This window comes from Danio rerio, chromosome 25, assembly GCF_049306965.1.
Source record: "Danio rerio strain Tuebingen ecotype United States chromosome 25, GRCz12tu, whole genome shotgun sequence".
NCBI lineage: Eukaryota > Metazoa > Chordata > Actinopteri > Cypriniformes > Danionidae > Danio > Danio rerio.
The window spans coordinates 17,835,067-17,849,020 of record NC_133200.1 but is presented as its reverse complement, the minus strand read 5'-3'; the positions used below and the strand labels follow the sequence as shown (position 1 = coordinate 17,849,020).

General features: G+C 34.7%; 1 protein-coding gene across 4 annotated transcripts in view; it reads right to left on the bottom strand.

Moving 5' to 3' along the window:
• Positions 1 to 13,954, bottom strand: part of zgc:77158 — a 59,264-nt gene that overhangs the window by 28,623 nt on the left and 16,687 nt on the right. For 2 of the 4 annotated variants that reach the window (XM_073941940.1, XM_009297894.5), the window contains exon 2: positions 12,559 to 12,662. The gene's annotated coding sequence lies outside the window, so the exon portion shown is untranslated. 4 annotated transcript variants of the gene reach the window in all.

Sequence of the window (13,954 nt, the reverse complement as noted above, 5' to 3'; positions counted from 1 at the left end):
AGTAGCCAAACTTTATTTTGTGTTTTGAGCTTCGTTTTAAATAGGACTGGAGTCGAGAGACTGAAACAAACTTTAAAAACAAAGTAACAAAGACTTCATTAGCATTGAGTACTTTATTTAAGTGCATTATGCACCACGGTGGACTTATTTAAATAAATAAGTAAATGAAAGCACATTCAGTCTAAATATAGACGAATCTGAAGGCCAGATTTAGTAACAGAATGCACCAGCACAAACCGACTGTCTGGAATTACTTAAGGGATGGAGTGAAGAAAATGTTTGAACAGTTATTTTTCTGGCTGACTGTGTTAGGACATTTTTATAATCCTCAATTTAATCACAAATAGATGATGCTACATACAGGTGTAAACAGGGCATGAAATGTTTGTGCTTGTCCACTTTTAATTACGCTCAGAGGTAGTCTGTTTATTCTTGGTATTGTGATATGAACACAATTTCACCAGATGACTTAATATCTCTATTTGGAAAGAATTTATAATGTTAGATCGATTAAGATGATTCTGCAGTGCATCTCCTTAAAATCTAATAAACAGTCTATAAACTTTCTGGGGTCCCCAGACACATTTTCGTTGTGGTCTGTGCTGTTTGCAGTGCATTTCTGTATTTGAATGTGTAGTGAGTATTTCCATGCACTTGTTTTATCAGAGATCGATGAATTAATGTTTACTATTTGCATCTCCATAAAATCTAATAATCTATAAACTTTTTGAGGTCCCACAACACATTTTTGTTGTGGTCTGTGCTGTATTTGCAGTGCATTTCTGTATATGCATGTGTTGTGAGGATTTTCATGCATAACAATTTATAAATTGTGTATTTGTATACAAGTTTTAGACCCTTGCTTTTAACCTTCAAAAGAAGTGGACGGGCTAGCACCTGTTTACATTTGTGACCTGGTGACTCTCGTCACTCCAGCCCACAGTCTTCATTCAACATTGGGACTTAAAACTCAAGACATTGGGTGGTAGGGCTTTATCATACAGTGTGCCTAAGCTGAATGATTATTTTGTCTCGTTTTATCTTATGCTATCTTATTTTCATTGTTTTGTTGTATCTTTTGTGTTGTTGTGCTGTTTCTGCTATTGTAAGTATTTTTGTCTTGTAGCGCTTTTAGTCTAAGAAAAGTGCATTACAAATAAAATGTATTATTATTACTGTTATTAATATTATTATTACTATTATTACTATTATTATTATTATAAGTGAAATTTAAATAAATGATTTTATCATTTCCAGAGTCTAACAGTATTCAAGTACAGTAACTGAATGATAAAAATAAAAATAATTCAATAAAAATAAACCGAAGGCCATAAATGGTGCAATTTCTTATAAACGATTGCTTTAAAAATCAATATACAATCACTGGCATCAAAAACACATGCAAATGATAAATTGTGATAAACTCAACATTGCATATGCTGCAATGTGACTATTGTGAATAACCACATTGCAATATTAATGCTAAAACGATGTATAGTGCAGCCCTACTATGCAGCTTATTATGGTATTATGAATAAATGCACAATTACTGACGTTTTGGCAGATAGCGATAAATAGTTAAAAGCTGATTTTTAGGCCAATAAATTTAGGGCTTTGAAATTAAAATGTTTAAGCCTCATTACAAAAACAAACTGCAAAGTAAAACAGGAAACTGAATCTTAATTGGTTCAACGGGTAGAAATAATCCATAATTTATAGACTATAATTAAAGTGATAACATTAGCACTTTTCAAATATCGATAAGATTCTAGTTGTATTTCCACATGAGCCTATTACTTCCAAAAACAGATCATCATTCATATCATTATTTACATTACACTTCCATTACCAAGGCAACCACTTAAGCATTTGTATGACATTCCAAAGAGCTTGGTTATCAGCGTCAACTAGGAAAATGAAACTGGATCTGCACAGAGTGGAAGTTAAGCAACAGAACTGGTTAGGCCAATGGTGAAAAGCAGCTACAGTGTTACTACAATAAAGTTAAAAATAATAGCTTAGCAGCTGATAATAACCGATAAATAGATTCAAATAATTGATTAAATTACAAGTAGACAAGGTGGAAGCATTTACATTTCCACAGTATTAAAAAAAGATTCTTCATTGGCATCAATCGTTCCCCAAAGAACCTTTAATATCTTTTAATTCCACAAATGGATCTTTATGATGGAGAAAGTTATTTTAGATTACTTTCATTAAGTCTTCACTGGGCAACCAAAAAAAGGCTCTTCTGTGATTTGTTGTGAAAAAGAAAAAACATTTTAGTTTTCCATCATTTTCAATAGTGTTGGTAAATGTGGAACTACAGAACTTCTCACTTTCATCAGCACTTTTAAAAGACTCCAATCTATAATAAATCCACAATTTTCCCTATAATGGTTAACAATTGTGCGAGTTTGTGAAATATTTAATAAAGATCTTATCAGATTATTGAATTGTCAAAAAAAAAAAAATAGCACAATACTTTAGCACAAAGCATATGCCAAAATGAGGCTCTATAGACGTGACTATTTCACACCCATTTCACCGGTCCTGAAAGGAGCTCATCAGGGGTCTGTCCCAGTCTATCTCCACCCTGCTGTCCCAATGCCTATATAACCCTTTCTATTCACCCGTTCCATGACAGCTTCCCCCCACCTCCATCCAGAAGCAGCCCTCAAGGTCAACCTTATTGACGACTTTTTCTAGAACTTCCACAAAAGAGAAGCACATTACTGGCTGCTTGCTCTGAGATGTAGTTAATAGACTTTTCTAATGTAGATGGCTTGAATTATCTCATCGTCTCCTATAGAGCTAATAGAGTGTTTTTAATTAGTTAAACTCACTCATCCACAGGATTTGTGGCATAATTACGCATTATTTTGTGTGATACTGGTACTTAATACAACAATTTGCCAAGTGTTTTCTTTTTTGATCCACCATTTTGGAAATAATAGTGTTATTTAATGATCTACAAGACTAACTTATCATTGACAGAACATAATATTTTTGTTTCTGGAAAAAGCTATAAACTTAAAAAACTATTTATTGGTTATCATCTGTTTTGATGTAACCTGCAAAAAGTGTCACTAAAAATCTCTAAAAATGATACACAAATTTACAATCTCCAACTCACAAATGTACATGTCCAATATAAACTGTTGAAAGTCCATTTTGTATATAACAAACTAATAAAGAAGACGTTACAAATGAGTAACTGATTATTTTATGAACAGTACTGTGTTACTTTTTGTTCCACCATTTCCACCATTCATTCCTGAATGAATCAATGTTTTTCAATGAATCCATTAAATTGATTCACTCATTGGTAAAGAAATAAGTTTTACTGTTCATGAATGAATCTGCGTTTTTAAATTCTGTTGAACAAGTTATTGTATAGGGGTGTATCGGATCACAACCCACGGTTCGGAACACACGTGACCTGCGGATTAATACATGTCTTTACTGGTAGAATAATCCTAAATCTGTAACAATGGCAGAGAGATCGCCTCTCATATCATTCAAATTGCATGAAATGCATGAAAGCATTTAGGCTTTTCTGTAAAATTTAATGATGATGGAAGAAGTTGTGGTAGGTTATTCAGGATGTAGTGGGTTTCTTAGGTTATTAAAGGTGTTTTCTGTGACTACTTGTTAAGCCTGCATTAATGCATTCAGGGTAAGCTGCATGATAAATCATTAAAAGATCGGGATCTTAACACCCATGCAACGTGGTGATTTGATATTAAACCTTCAAATCCCTGTTTTTAAATCTGTGTTTGAAAGCACGCTTAAATCAAGAAAGAGATTCAGTCTTTAGTCTTTTGAGTTGGTTATGAAGTTACAGTCTATAGCACAGAAGTACTGGGATAACAGTTTATAGTTTAGATAAAACCACTGATGATTATGGTAAGGATCAAAATTATCATCATATGCATTTAACTTGACACTCAAAAACGAAAGTTGTTGACAGCAATTGCAAAATTTAACCAATAGGTGGTGAGAACCAGCAATAAACTGAAACTAAAACTTTTTATTTTTACCAAAATTACAGGTTCTAAGTTCTGTTTGTTAAAAAAGTTTCTTGCAGTGCTGTTTTTGTAATCAATGGAAAGCAAATTACATTTGTCTCCTGCCCTTTTTTGGCTGATTAAAAAAAAAAACAGTCCGATCCGTGACTAAAAAGCCATAATATGTTTTGAACCATGATATTTGTGATCCGTTACACCACTATTATTTAATCACTCAGTTAAAAGACACTTGTTACCACCTGCAGATGAATCAACATGCTTACTTAGACTGCATAAAGAATTATTAAAAATTCTCACGTCTAGAATTCACAAAAACAGAAAGTAACACTAGCCATTAAAAAAAACTATCAAAAGACATTCTTTTTATCTTCCTGATTTAACTGTTATTTAATAAATTTGAATAGTCTGTTTTAATCACTCCCTCATTAAGAAATCACTTGTTTTGTTTCTGAAACAATTAGTTTGAATAAGTTGAATGAATCAGTTGAACGAACAATTCAACGACTCAATGACGTCATTTGTCACTCATAGGTTTTAGAAAACTTTTAGAAACCAGTGTTGCCAGATTAGGTAGTTTCCCACCCAATTGGGCAGTTTTGAATTTGATTGTGCGGGTAAAAAAAATCTATTGGTGGGTTGACTAAATTTGGGAAGTTTTAAAATGTAACTTTATATGCAACTAATTCAATAAAACACAACTGTGTGCTCCCACTCCATTCAATTAGTAGTGACCAGCGCATAGCGCAAACTACATGGGCTCAGACCCAAGAGAAGGTAAAGGAAAGTTGTATCAAAATCTGACTCCCCAGACAAATCTGTCTCCCTTTCTCATGCACGCGCATCACGCAGCACCTGCAGTTAAACCCTCAGTGGTTTATCATAATACTTATCAATAAATTTTTCCCACAAATAAACAGATTCTGACTGACAAGCAGCACCTAATTATGTTTAAAAGGTTTTAAAATGCCAAGCGGGACAAATTTATACCCCATTTCGAAAGAAAAAAAAACATTCTCTAATAGGTAGTGTAATCTACACAACAATACATGGTGTGTGGGTGATGGGGGGGGGTTTCGATGTGATCTAGTTATGTTGTGGTTCTGTGACTGCTGGTGTTGTTTGCTGTATGGTTAAAAAATATGACAGTTAAAGTAACTAGGTTAATTTCAATTTAAATAAATTTAAATTAAATAAAACATTCATCTAATATTTGGGCGGGTTTTGGACAGCTTTTAGGCTGGAAAAAGTCAGTTATATCTGGCAACACTGTTAGAAACACTACTATACCACTCTGACTGACTTTATAAGTAATGTTAAACCCAATTGTTCAACTCCAATAACTGTAAAGTAATTCAACCAGGCCACATTAAAATCACAAACAACGTAACAATCCACTAATAACTCACTCACTTTTATTTCTATAACATTTACAACAAACCACAATGGGTATAAAAAACATAAAACGCATGCAAATATACACAAAACCAAAATACATAAACTCACATTACATAATTAAAAGCTAAAGAAAATAAGTGTGTTTTCAGTGACCTCTGAAACGACTAAAAGATTGAGCTGTTATTAAAGAGAGTGAAAGATCCAAAGTTCCAAAGTCGTCTTGGAGCTGCTACTGAGAAAGCTCTATCACCTCGACATTTGAAGCGAGATCGTGGAACTTGCAAATAGAGACGATAGAGCGAAGAGCTCTCACAGGTTGGTGCATAATAATTAGCTCAGAAATATACTCAGGGGCCAGGCCATTGAGGGATTTATAAGCATACAACAGAACTTTGTACTGAATTCTAAACTTGATTGGCAGCCAGTGTAGAGAAACCAGTACAGGTGTGATGTGTTCTCGTTTTTTGTGCCTGTTAAGAGCATGGCATTCTGGACCAGCTGCAGTCGCGAGAGAGAGGCCTGACTCACACCCAGATCCAATGCGTTGCAATAGTCCAGACGAGAAATGATGAAAGCATGAACAACCTTCTCCAAATCACGGAAGCAGAGAACAGACTTCAGCTTGGCAATATCAATCTAAAATAGAAAAAACTATTTTTGACAACCGCATTAATTTGCCGATCAAATTTTAGCTCAGGGTCAAAGATGACACAAAAACTTTTTACAGAGAAATTGCCATTGGATCCAAACCTTTTGGGCCAAAAACAATGAAATTACACTTGTCTTCATTGAGTTGGAGAAAGTTATTTGCTAACCAACATCCACTAATAACTACACAGGAATCCTGTTGGAGATAAATAACTTCATGAAAACATTTTTTTCTCTAAATAATTAATGTAAGAGTTTAAAACATGACCTTCTCATTTTCTGCTTTTAACTAACATTTTTCTTTAACAAAATGAGCCAACGAGGCCAAATCATTTTCTCAGGCTGCGCCACGGAACATTCTTTTTCAGCAATGCAAACTAAGGTCAACATGATGGATTGTGTTACTCGAGTTAATTTCAGAGCCTTGTTACCAAGGGGGGGAATCTGACATAATGAAAACTGACAATTCAAGGAGATATGTCACTCACAGGGCATTAAAAGCGTTATCATGCCAGTGGTATCATGGTTCAGAGACACTGGGGAAGCTGGGAGTTATAAGCGGAGCTACCGTATAGAATTTAGCAGCATGTTTGACGTCCTTTAAATTATGTGTCAAATGAAAGCCACATGTGCTTGCTTTAAACCTGCCGTGCCGTTACCATGATATGAATCACGCTAGGCAAAGGCACTGAGTCAAAACCATTTTATCATGTCCAACATGTCTTATAAACAAGGTTGTAATAGATCAGCAATAGTTTTTTTGATAGTTTAGCAATAGTTTTTGATACTATTTGAAAATCTGTCATACGTTACAGCTTCCTTTTAGTTTGTTTGATGGCTTTGCTATTTTTATGTTTGGTTTTTTATTGGTGCACATATTTATAAAATTTTTTTTATATTTTAGGTTTATTCTTGTGCAAACCTCTTTTATTAATAAAATAATTAGATAATTAATTTCTCGCTATTATTAAACCCAAGAAATGTTTACTTATTGGATTCATATTGTAATGCACAACACTTACACTGCTAGCGAGGTGGGATAGGTTAGCGATAGGTTTAGTAGTATAGGTAGGTTTAAACAGTGGGTTAAGTTGTAATGAAATATTGTGTAACAGTGTAAATATTAATGTAATTACAGATGTAATATCAATCAGATCATTTAGTAAAACACTAGTACATTGTAAAACCATGTGCATGTGCCAAAAATGTATGTAAAATGTAAGCAAATTGTAATTATGGCCACTTAATATGCTGCTTATTACTAGTTATTTATATAGTAGTTCATAAGGTAGTAGTTAGGTTTAGATATTGAGAAGGATTAGGGATGCAGAATAAGATCATGCAAAATGTCTATACATATACTAAAATAAAATACTAAACAGCCAACAGACAGGAAATAATATATTAGTTAATCCTATTGGGAATTTGGCATAGCATAAAGTGCAACCATTTTTTCAAATTAACAAACACTGAACCCAAAATGATACATGGAAACTCATTCGTTATTGTTTTTCGGCTTAGTCCCTTATTTATCAGGGGTCGCCACAGCGGAATAAACCGCCAACTATTCCAGCATGTATTTTACACAGTGGATGCCCTTCAAGGGAAGAACTTGCAAACTCCACACAGAAATGCTAACTGGCCTAGCCAGGACTTGAACCAGCGACTTTATTGCTGTGAGGCGACAGTGCTAACCACTGAACCACTGTGCCACCCATACATGCAAACTTAAAGTATAAATTAAAGAAGAAGGAAAAAAGGCATACTATTTTTGTATATAATAACGATTTTATGTTCCAAGCATATGTGTTCTACATACCTAAATACCAATGCTGGGAGACAGAGAGGAAAATGACGAGCTAATAGGAATCAACATTTCTGCTGAGACTTTCAGTCATACGTGGTATTTTAAAGTCTAAATGCTTGCAAGAATGTTTTTTATTTTTATTTAATTTGCTAAGTTTTTTTTATTACCCATCCATTTTAGAATGACCATACTTTAATTGCTGATAAAACAGCACTTTGAAATTTAGTAATATCATAAGAAATATAATTATTATTTTCCCAGTGTGTTTCAGCTCTACAGTAAAAAGATTGTTGCTTATTCAAACTACTAATTTAAAATAAGCCTAAACAACACAATATTTAGGATTTCGTTAAGACAACAATATTGTTTTATGTTCAATCTACTTAAATTTGTAAGAAAAAAAAAAAAGTTAAACAGCCCCTATTATGCATTAAAAAGGGCATTTTTTGGATTTGATGGTCACTAACAACAGTCTAATATGCATGCAAAGTCAAAAAACACTTTCATTGTCTTATAATATGCACATATTTTTACCTAATTACCCCAACGACTCCACTTGATTTGTTCTGTGATTGATTTGCTAATCTGCTAATGCTAATCTGTGCTGATTGGTCCAATGACTAGTAACAACCTAGTCGACTGCGTATAGCGCGAGACAGAATGTAAGAGAAACTCCCACCACGGCTTACTAACATTATTGAAGTAGTCAGAGTGCAGAGTAAATGTGTGAGACCAATGTAGTAGAGCATTAAAGCAATGCAGTTTAACACCAGCAAATTGCTTCATTCTTAACCATAAGTAAAAACAGTGAGTCACACATTCAGTTTTAATCCACACAGTGGCAAAAGCTATTTTGAAACTTGATCACTGAACGTGTGTAGAAACAGCTGACAGTGGCCATAACAACGACAAATGGCAGAGGATCACGAGCTCACAAACGCATTTAAATCCATAAAGAAAGCAGCATGTGTTCTTTTCAACGTCACTTTAGACGCGATATGTGAATATAAAAAGTTAATGAGATATAGTAGAAGCCGCATGGAGTAACAAAACATAATAAAATACACATTTTGCAAGCTAGAGAAAACAATGAGGCAACCATTTTCATCACACTAACTTACACGTTTGAAATGGAAGAAGAAACTGGTCCATAAACTGTGTACTAATAAAGTTCTTGTCAAGCTCTGACAAAATCCCATACATCAATAGTCTTTTCTGATCCTTCCTTTAACAAACGGCCAGCATATCCCCTGCTGCAAGGTAGATTATTGCATTAATCACCAGAACATCACTCATTAAATAGTCACTCATCTTCAGTCATAATCAGTCCCACAAACACCTGCACTCCAATAGTGTTTGAAGGGAAAGGCACGTTTACGTTTTACCGGATCTGGCACTTCATATTTGGTATTCTCAACATCGATACGAACAGGCAAAAGATTTGGACGAAAGAAGAATCATTGAAACGAGTCATAAAAAAGATGACATATTGTTAAACATGCAGGGTTTACATTTCTGTAGATAAATTAATCAATAAAATAATAAACAGCAAAGTTGTTTTTAATTTAAAATGCGGCTGATTGATATGTTTGACTATTGCACCTCCATCAAACAGGCATTTTTTCCTAAACAGCTGCAGATCCAAACAGAATGACTAAATCTGAAAAGTATTATTTATTTTAGCTAATTACTATTTTATTTCTCAGTATACATTATTTCTATTTTATTTTTTCAGTAAACAGTTCGTTTAATTGTACTTTCTCATTCACTATAAAATGTTTACATCAGTTAATTAAAATGTTTCCGACCATTAGTTTCAGCTTTCGTAAAGGAAAGGAAATAAGCTTGCAAACACGCTCCAACCACCTGATCTGAAATGGTTGAGCACTTCAAACCAGGTTAAGGATCTTTTGACACCAGCATTGCCTCTCTAGTAGACCACAATCCCAGACCTATTCAATAGCGCAACCCCCTCTGCCCCTGCAGATAAGCTTTAATGACTCTGAAGGCCATTATTACCATACAAAACAGGCTTTGTGAACATTGAGCCAATGTTGGTAACTTGATATACTGTGGAATCAAGGCCTTTCAGTTAAGCTTTTATCAAGTCTTAAGAGACTCAGAAACACCCTTAACAACAGCCTGAGTGTCTGGGTTTAAACATTTCTCTAGAGTGACATCAGAACCACAAATGACAGCGAATGTCCGACCAAAAACCAAACAGATGATGTTGAGCAGAAGTTTGGCTGAAAGTGAGATGAAATCGAGGAGATGATTTAACATTCCACAAACTGTATAGCAGTTAACTCAAAATCTAGCTCAAACGTCATTTTAGACTCCACCGTGATATAGGAGTCAGTTTTGGTGTAATTCTTCTGTTAAGGGAGATCACAGGACAGTGGCATGACCTGGGTGCATTAATCTTATCTCAGCATCCGTTAGCATGAGCCCTGACCTTAGCATTTGGCTCTAATGATATGATAAACCTGCCTTCAAAGACACAGCAGTTTGATGTTTTGTTTTGTAGTGGTTTTATGTAAAACATCTGGATGTAAAACCAAAAATTAGAGTAAGTAGGAGTAGTTTTATGTTTAGTTAATTTTAGTTTTTTTACATTTTCCGCAAAACCACTAATGGCATTTGTTCCAAATGTACAAGAAAACTTTGTAATTTGGAGTATTTTTGGTGCATAATATAGCAAAAATACATCTTTATATTCATTACTACACAACACCAATGTTCTAACTCAACAATGTTTTTGGAATTGCTGCTATTCCACAATATTGTTTGGTGGAATAATTCTGATTTTCAGTCTAGCCAATTGTTCCCAAAAAATGTTTTCAACGGTTTGGAATTATGCTATCAGATAAACTAATAATCAAATAAATCAGATACTAACAGTCAATGCTAACACACTAACAACAACCCATAGCTAATAGCTTTGGGGGCCATTCAGTGTAATGCAAATTTTCTGTTGTCTTCTATTATTCTCTTTTATTCAAAATACCCATCTTGATGGTGTCATAGAAAAAAAGAATCATAGCTTAGACATACTGTAAAAGTAAGTTTTGAGCCAGGTATAAAAAACAAATTGTTAAGCTAAGCTAGCATGGCAGAAAGCACCAGAACTTTTTAGTATAATATAAAAACATCTAGGCTATTATACATCAGTTCAGTAATAGATCATGACTGGTTATTACGTACTGACGTCATTTCTCTCCAATGCGATATGTCGCGGTAGAATACTATGGCAAAAGAGGTGAAAGCGAGCACATAAAGCGCTCCTACTATTTAAAAAGCAGATAATTGTGCACAAATCACTGCTTGTGAGTTTGCTGGACAGTCTTTTACTGACACTGAAGAAAGTACAGCATACAAGCACCTGTTTCACTACTAGGGAGAAATGAAAGCTGTAAAACTTCATCTCTGCCTCTCTTTCTTTCTCACGTTTTGGGCATTTGACCCGCTGGCATGTGCGTGAGGTAACTTTTCCTCTCCTCTCGGCTATTAAAGCTAAAAATACTTGTGGATCCAGACACGAGCATGTCTGTAGTGCGAGTTTTCATCCCCGTGTCTATTACGACGATAACCGCGCATTTGTGCATATAGACTAATTGCGGCTGTATATATATATATATATATATATATATATATATATATATATATATATATATATATATATATATATATGGGGTTTTTTTTTTTTTTTTTGGCTTACGCAGCGGATGCACTTCCAGTCGCAACCCATCACTGGAAAACCCATACACACTCATTCGCAAACATACATGGACAATTTAGCCTACCAATTCAACTGTACCACATGTCTTTGGACTGTTGGGAAACAGGAGCACCCGGAGCAAACCCACGCAAACACAGGGAAAACATGCAAACTCCACACAGAAACGCCAAATGACCCAGCCAAGGCTCGAACCAGCAGCCTTCTTGCTGTGTTGCATATATACACACACATATACATATATATAATATTGCATTAGGGGGCTTATAATATTGAACCTAAAATGTTTAGTTTTTTTATTTAGTTTTTGTATCAGTATGTTAGTCTTCAAGTATATCTATAATGCTAGTGTGGTACAAAACAATGACATTTGCATTTAGGAGATAATAAACCAATACACATGTAAAGCTTGCTGTTTGACAAGATTGCCTAAATAAATCAAGTTTCTCATGAAATCTTGACCAATCAAATGCTCTCTAGTATCTGACATGCCCCGCCCCTTTCAAGACGCTTCTTATTTGCTCTTTATTTGATGTGCTTGAGCTCAACCCCTCTCACTGGTAGAGCTGTGATAAAACAAAACGCTATTTGCTGCTATTTTTAAAGGGGAGGAGCTAATTGATATCCCACCATCTCTTCATTTTTCAGTTGAGATTACGTCAAACAGCGAATGAAAATTGCGCATTACTGCACTTTACAAAACCTTTAAATGTAATAACATTTAAGCAAGTGCCTTAACCTAAACTATAATAAAAGGTTTTTGCACAAAATAAATATGCAATTTAAAGAACATTAACATCATCTTGATACACAAAAAAAAAAGTGTTGAAGCTTTACAAAAAGTGAGATTTGATTTTACATCACTATCACCCAGGCCTAACAATGCATTGCATATGCGAGAGGCTGATTTCTTTGAACTGCAAGATCCCACACTTTCTCACCCAATGGTATCAGGTTCAGGTGCGGACACACAATCTGCCGAAGCTGTTCACACTCGGGCTTTCTGCAGCTCCCGGGAGAGAAACGCTCAGTTATCTGATAGACACTGGATACAGAAAGACACTTATCAGGTCAAAAGAAAGAGGAATGTGGGCTGCAGATGACCTGAGAGACACAATAAACCCAGCACTGATCCTCTCTAATGGAGAGCTATGAAATTACGTGGAAGAGAAAGACTTCAAATCAGTAAAGACTAGGCAGACTGACAAATAATACATACTTGTCTCATATAATTTCCTTCATCAACTGAAGGAGAAACCACTGTCATTTTTCACCACTATTTTGTGTCTTTACTGTGGTAATGTGTTTATTAGGGTTGCACCAATAGTCAGCAACAGTTATAAAATAATTGATACTGAGATGGTGGGAAATTTTAGTTTTAGTATTAGTATTTTAAAACGTCTCTTACTTTGCAGCTACTTTGAATCAATGGAATTACTTTTGGGTGACAGCGGTTTCAAAACTTGTGTGAAAAAAACAGTGTGATGAAATTCCTGTTAAATCTTAAAGAAACAACTTTGAGCTTTTGTTGTTGTGCGAGTCCAAATGGCGCCTTAATTTAAATTGCTTAAGTTAGGTTTTGATAAGTTTTTGATCACGTAGAAATTTAGTATCATTGCAGTTTTAATATAGCCAGAGGCGGAAAGATCACTGAAAAATCCTACTCAAGTAAAAGTACCATTACCTGCCTAAAAAAGTAGTGCGAGTAAAAGTATCTGTTGTGAATATTACTCAAAGTTAGAGTAAAAAGTAGACATTTTAAAAGTACTCAAGAGTAGAAAGTGAGTAATACGCTTTGAAAAGCTGATGCATTTACATGTAATTTAATAGTTAGTGTGTAAACGTAACATTCTGTAGTGCATTTAGTTATTGGCCAGCAGGCACACAATGTCTCAAGATGTTAATATTGTGTTAGATTTAGGTTGTGACATCTGGTGACAAAAATTCAGTTTCTAGTCAGCGTCTAAGAACAATGTTATTTTGATGTCCAATAACGACGTTGATATTTGGTTAATTTTAGGTTGTACTAGAAAGTGACCAAAACCATTGCCATATTGATGTTAAATACATTTATTCATCAGGTATGGCAACTAAAATCCAACATCTGATAGACGTCATAGTGGTAATGTCCACACAACATCAAGTTGTAACATTGATATTTGACTGATTTTAGGTTGGGCATTGGACATTGACGTCAACCTGACATTGAGTTCTGACATCAACCCAATTTTCATTTCCACACAAAATGCAACGTCCCCACAACGTTGGGGTACAACGTCAATAATTTCATGTTGATGTGTTGTGCCTGCTGGGTGTTTAAGGCCATTTTAGTCATCA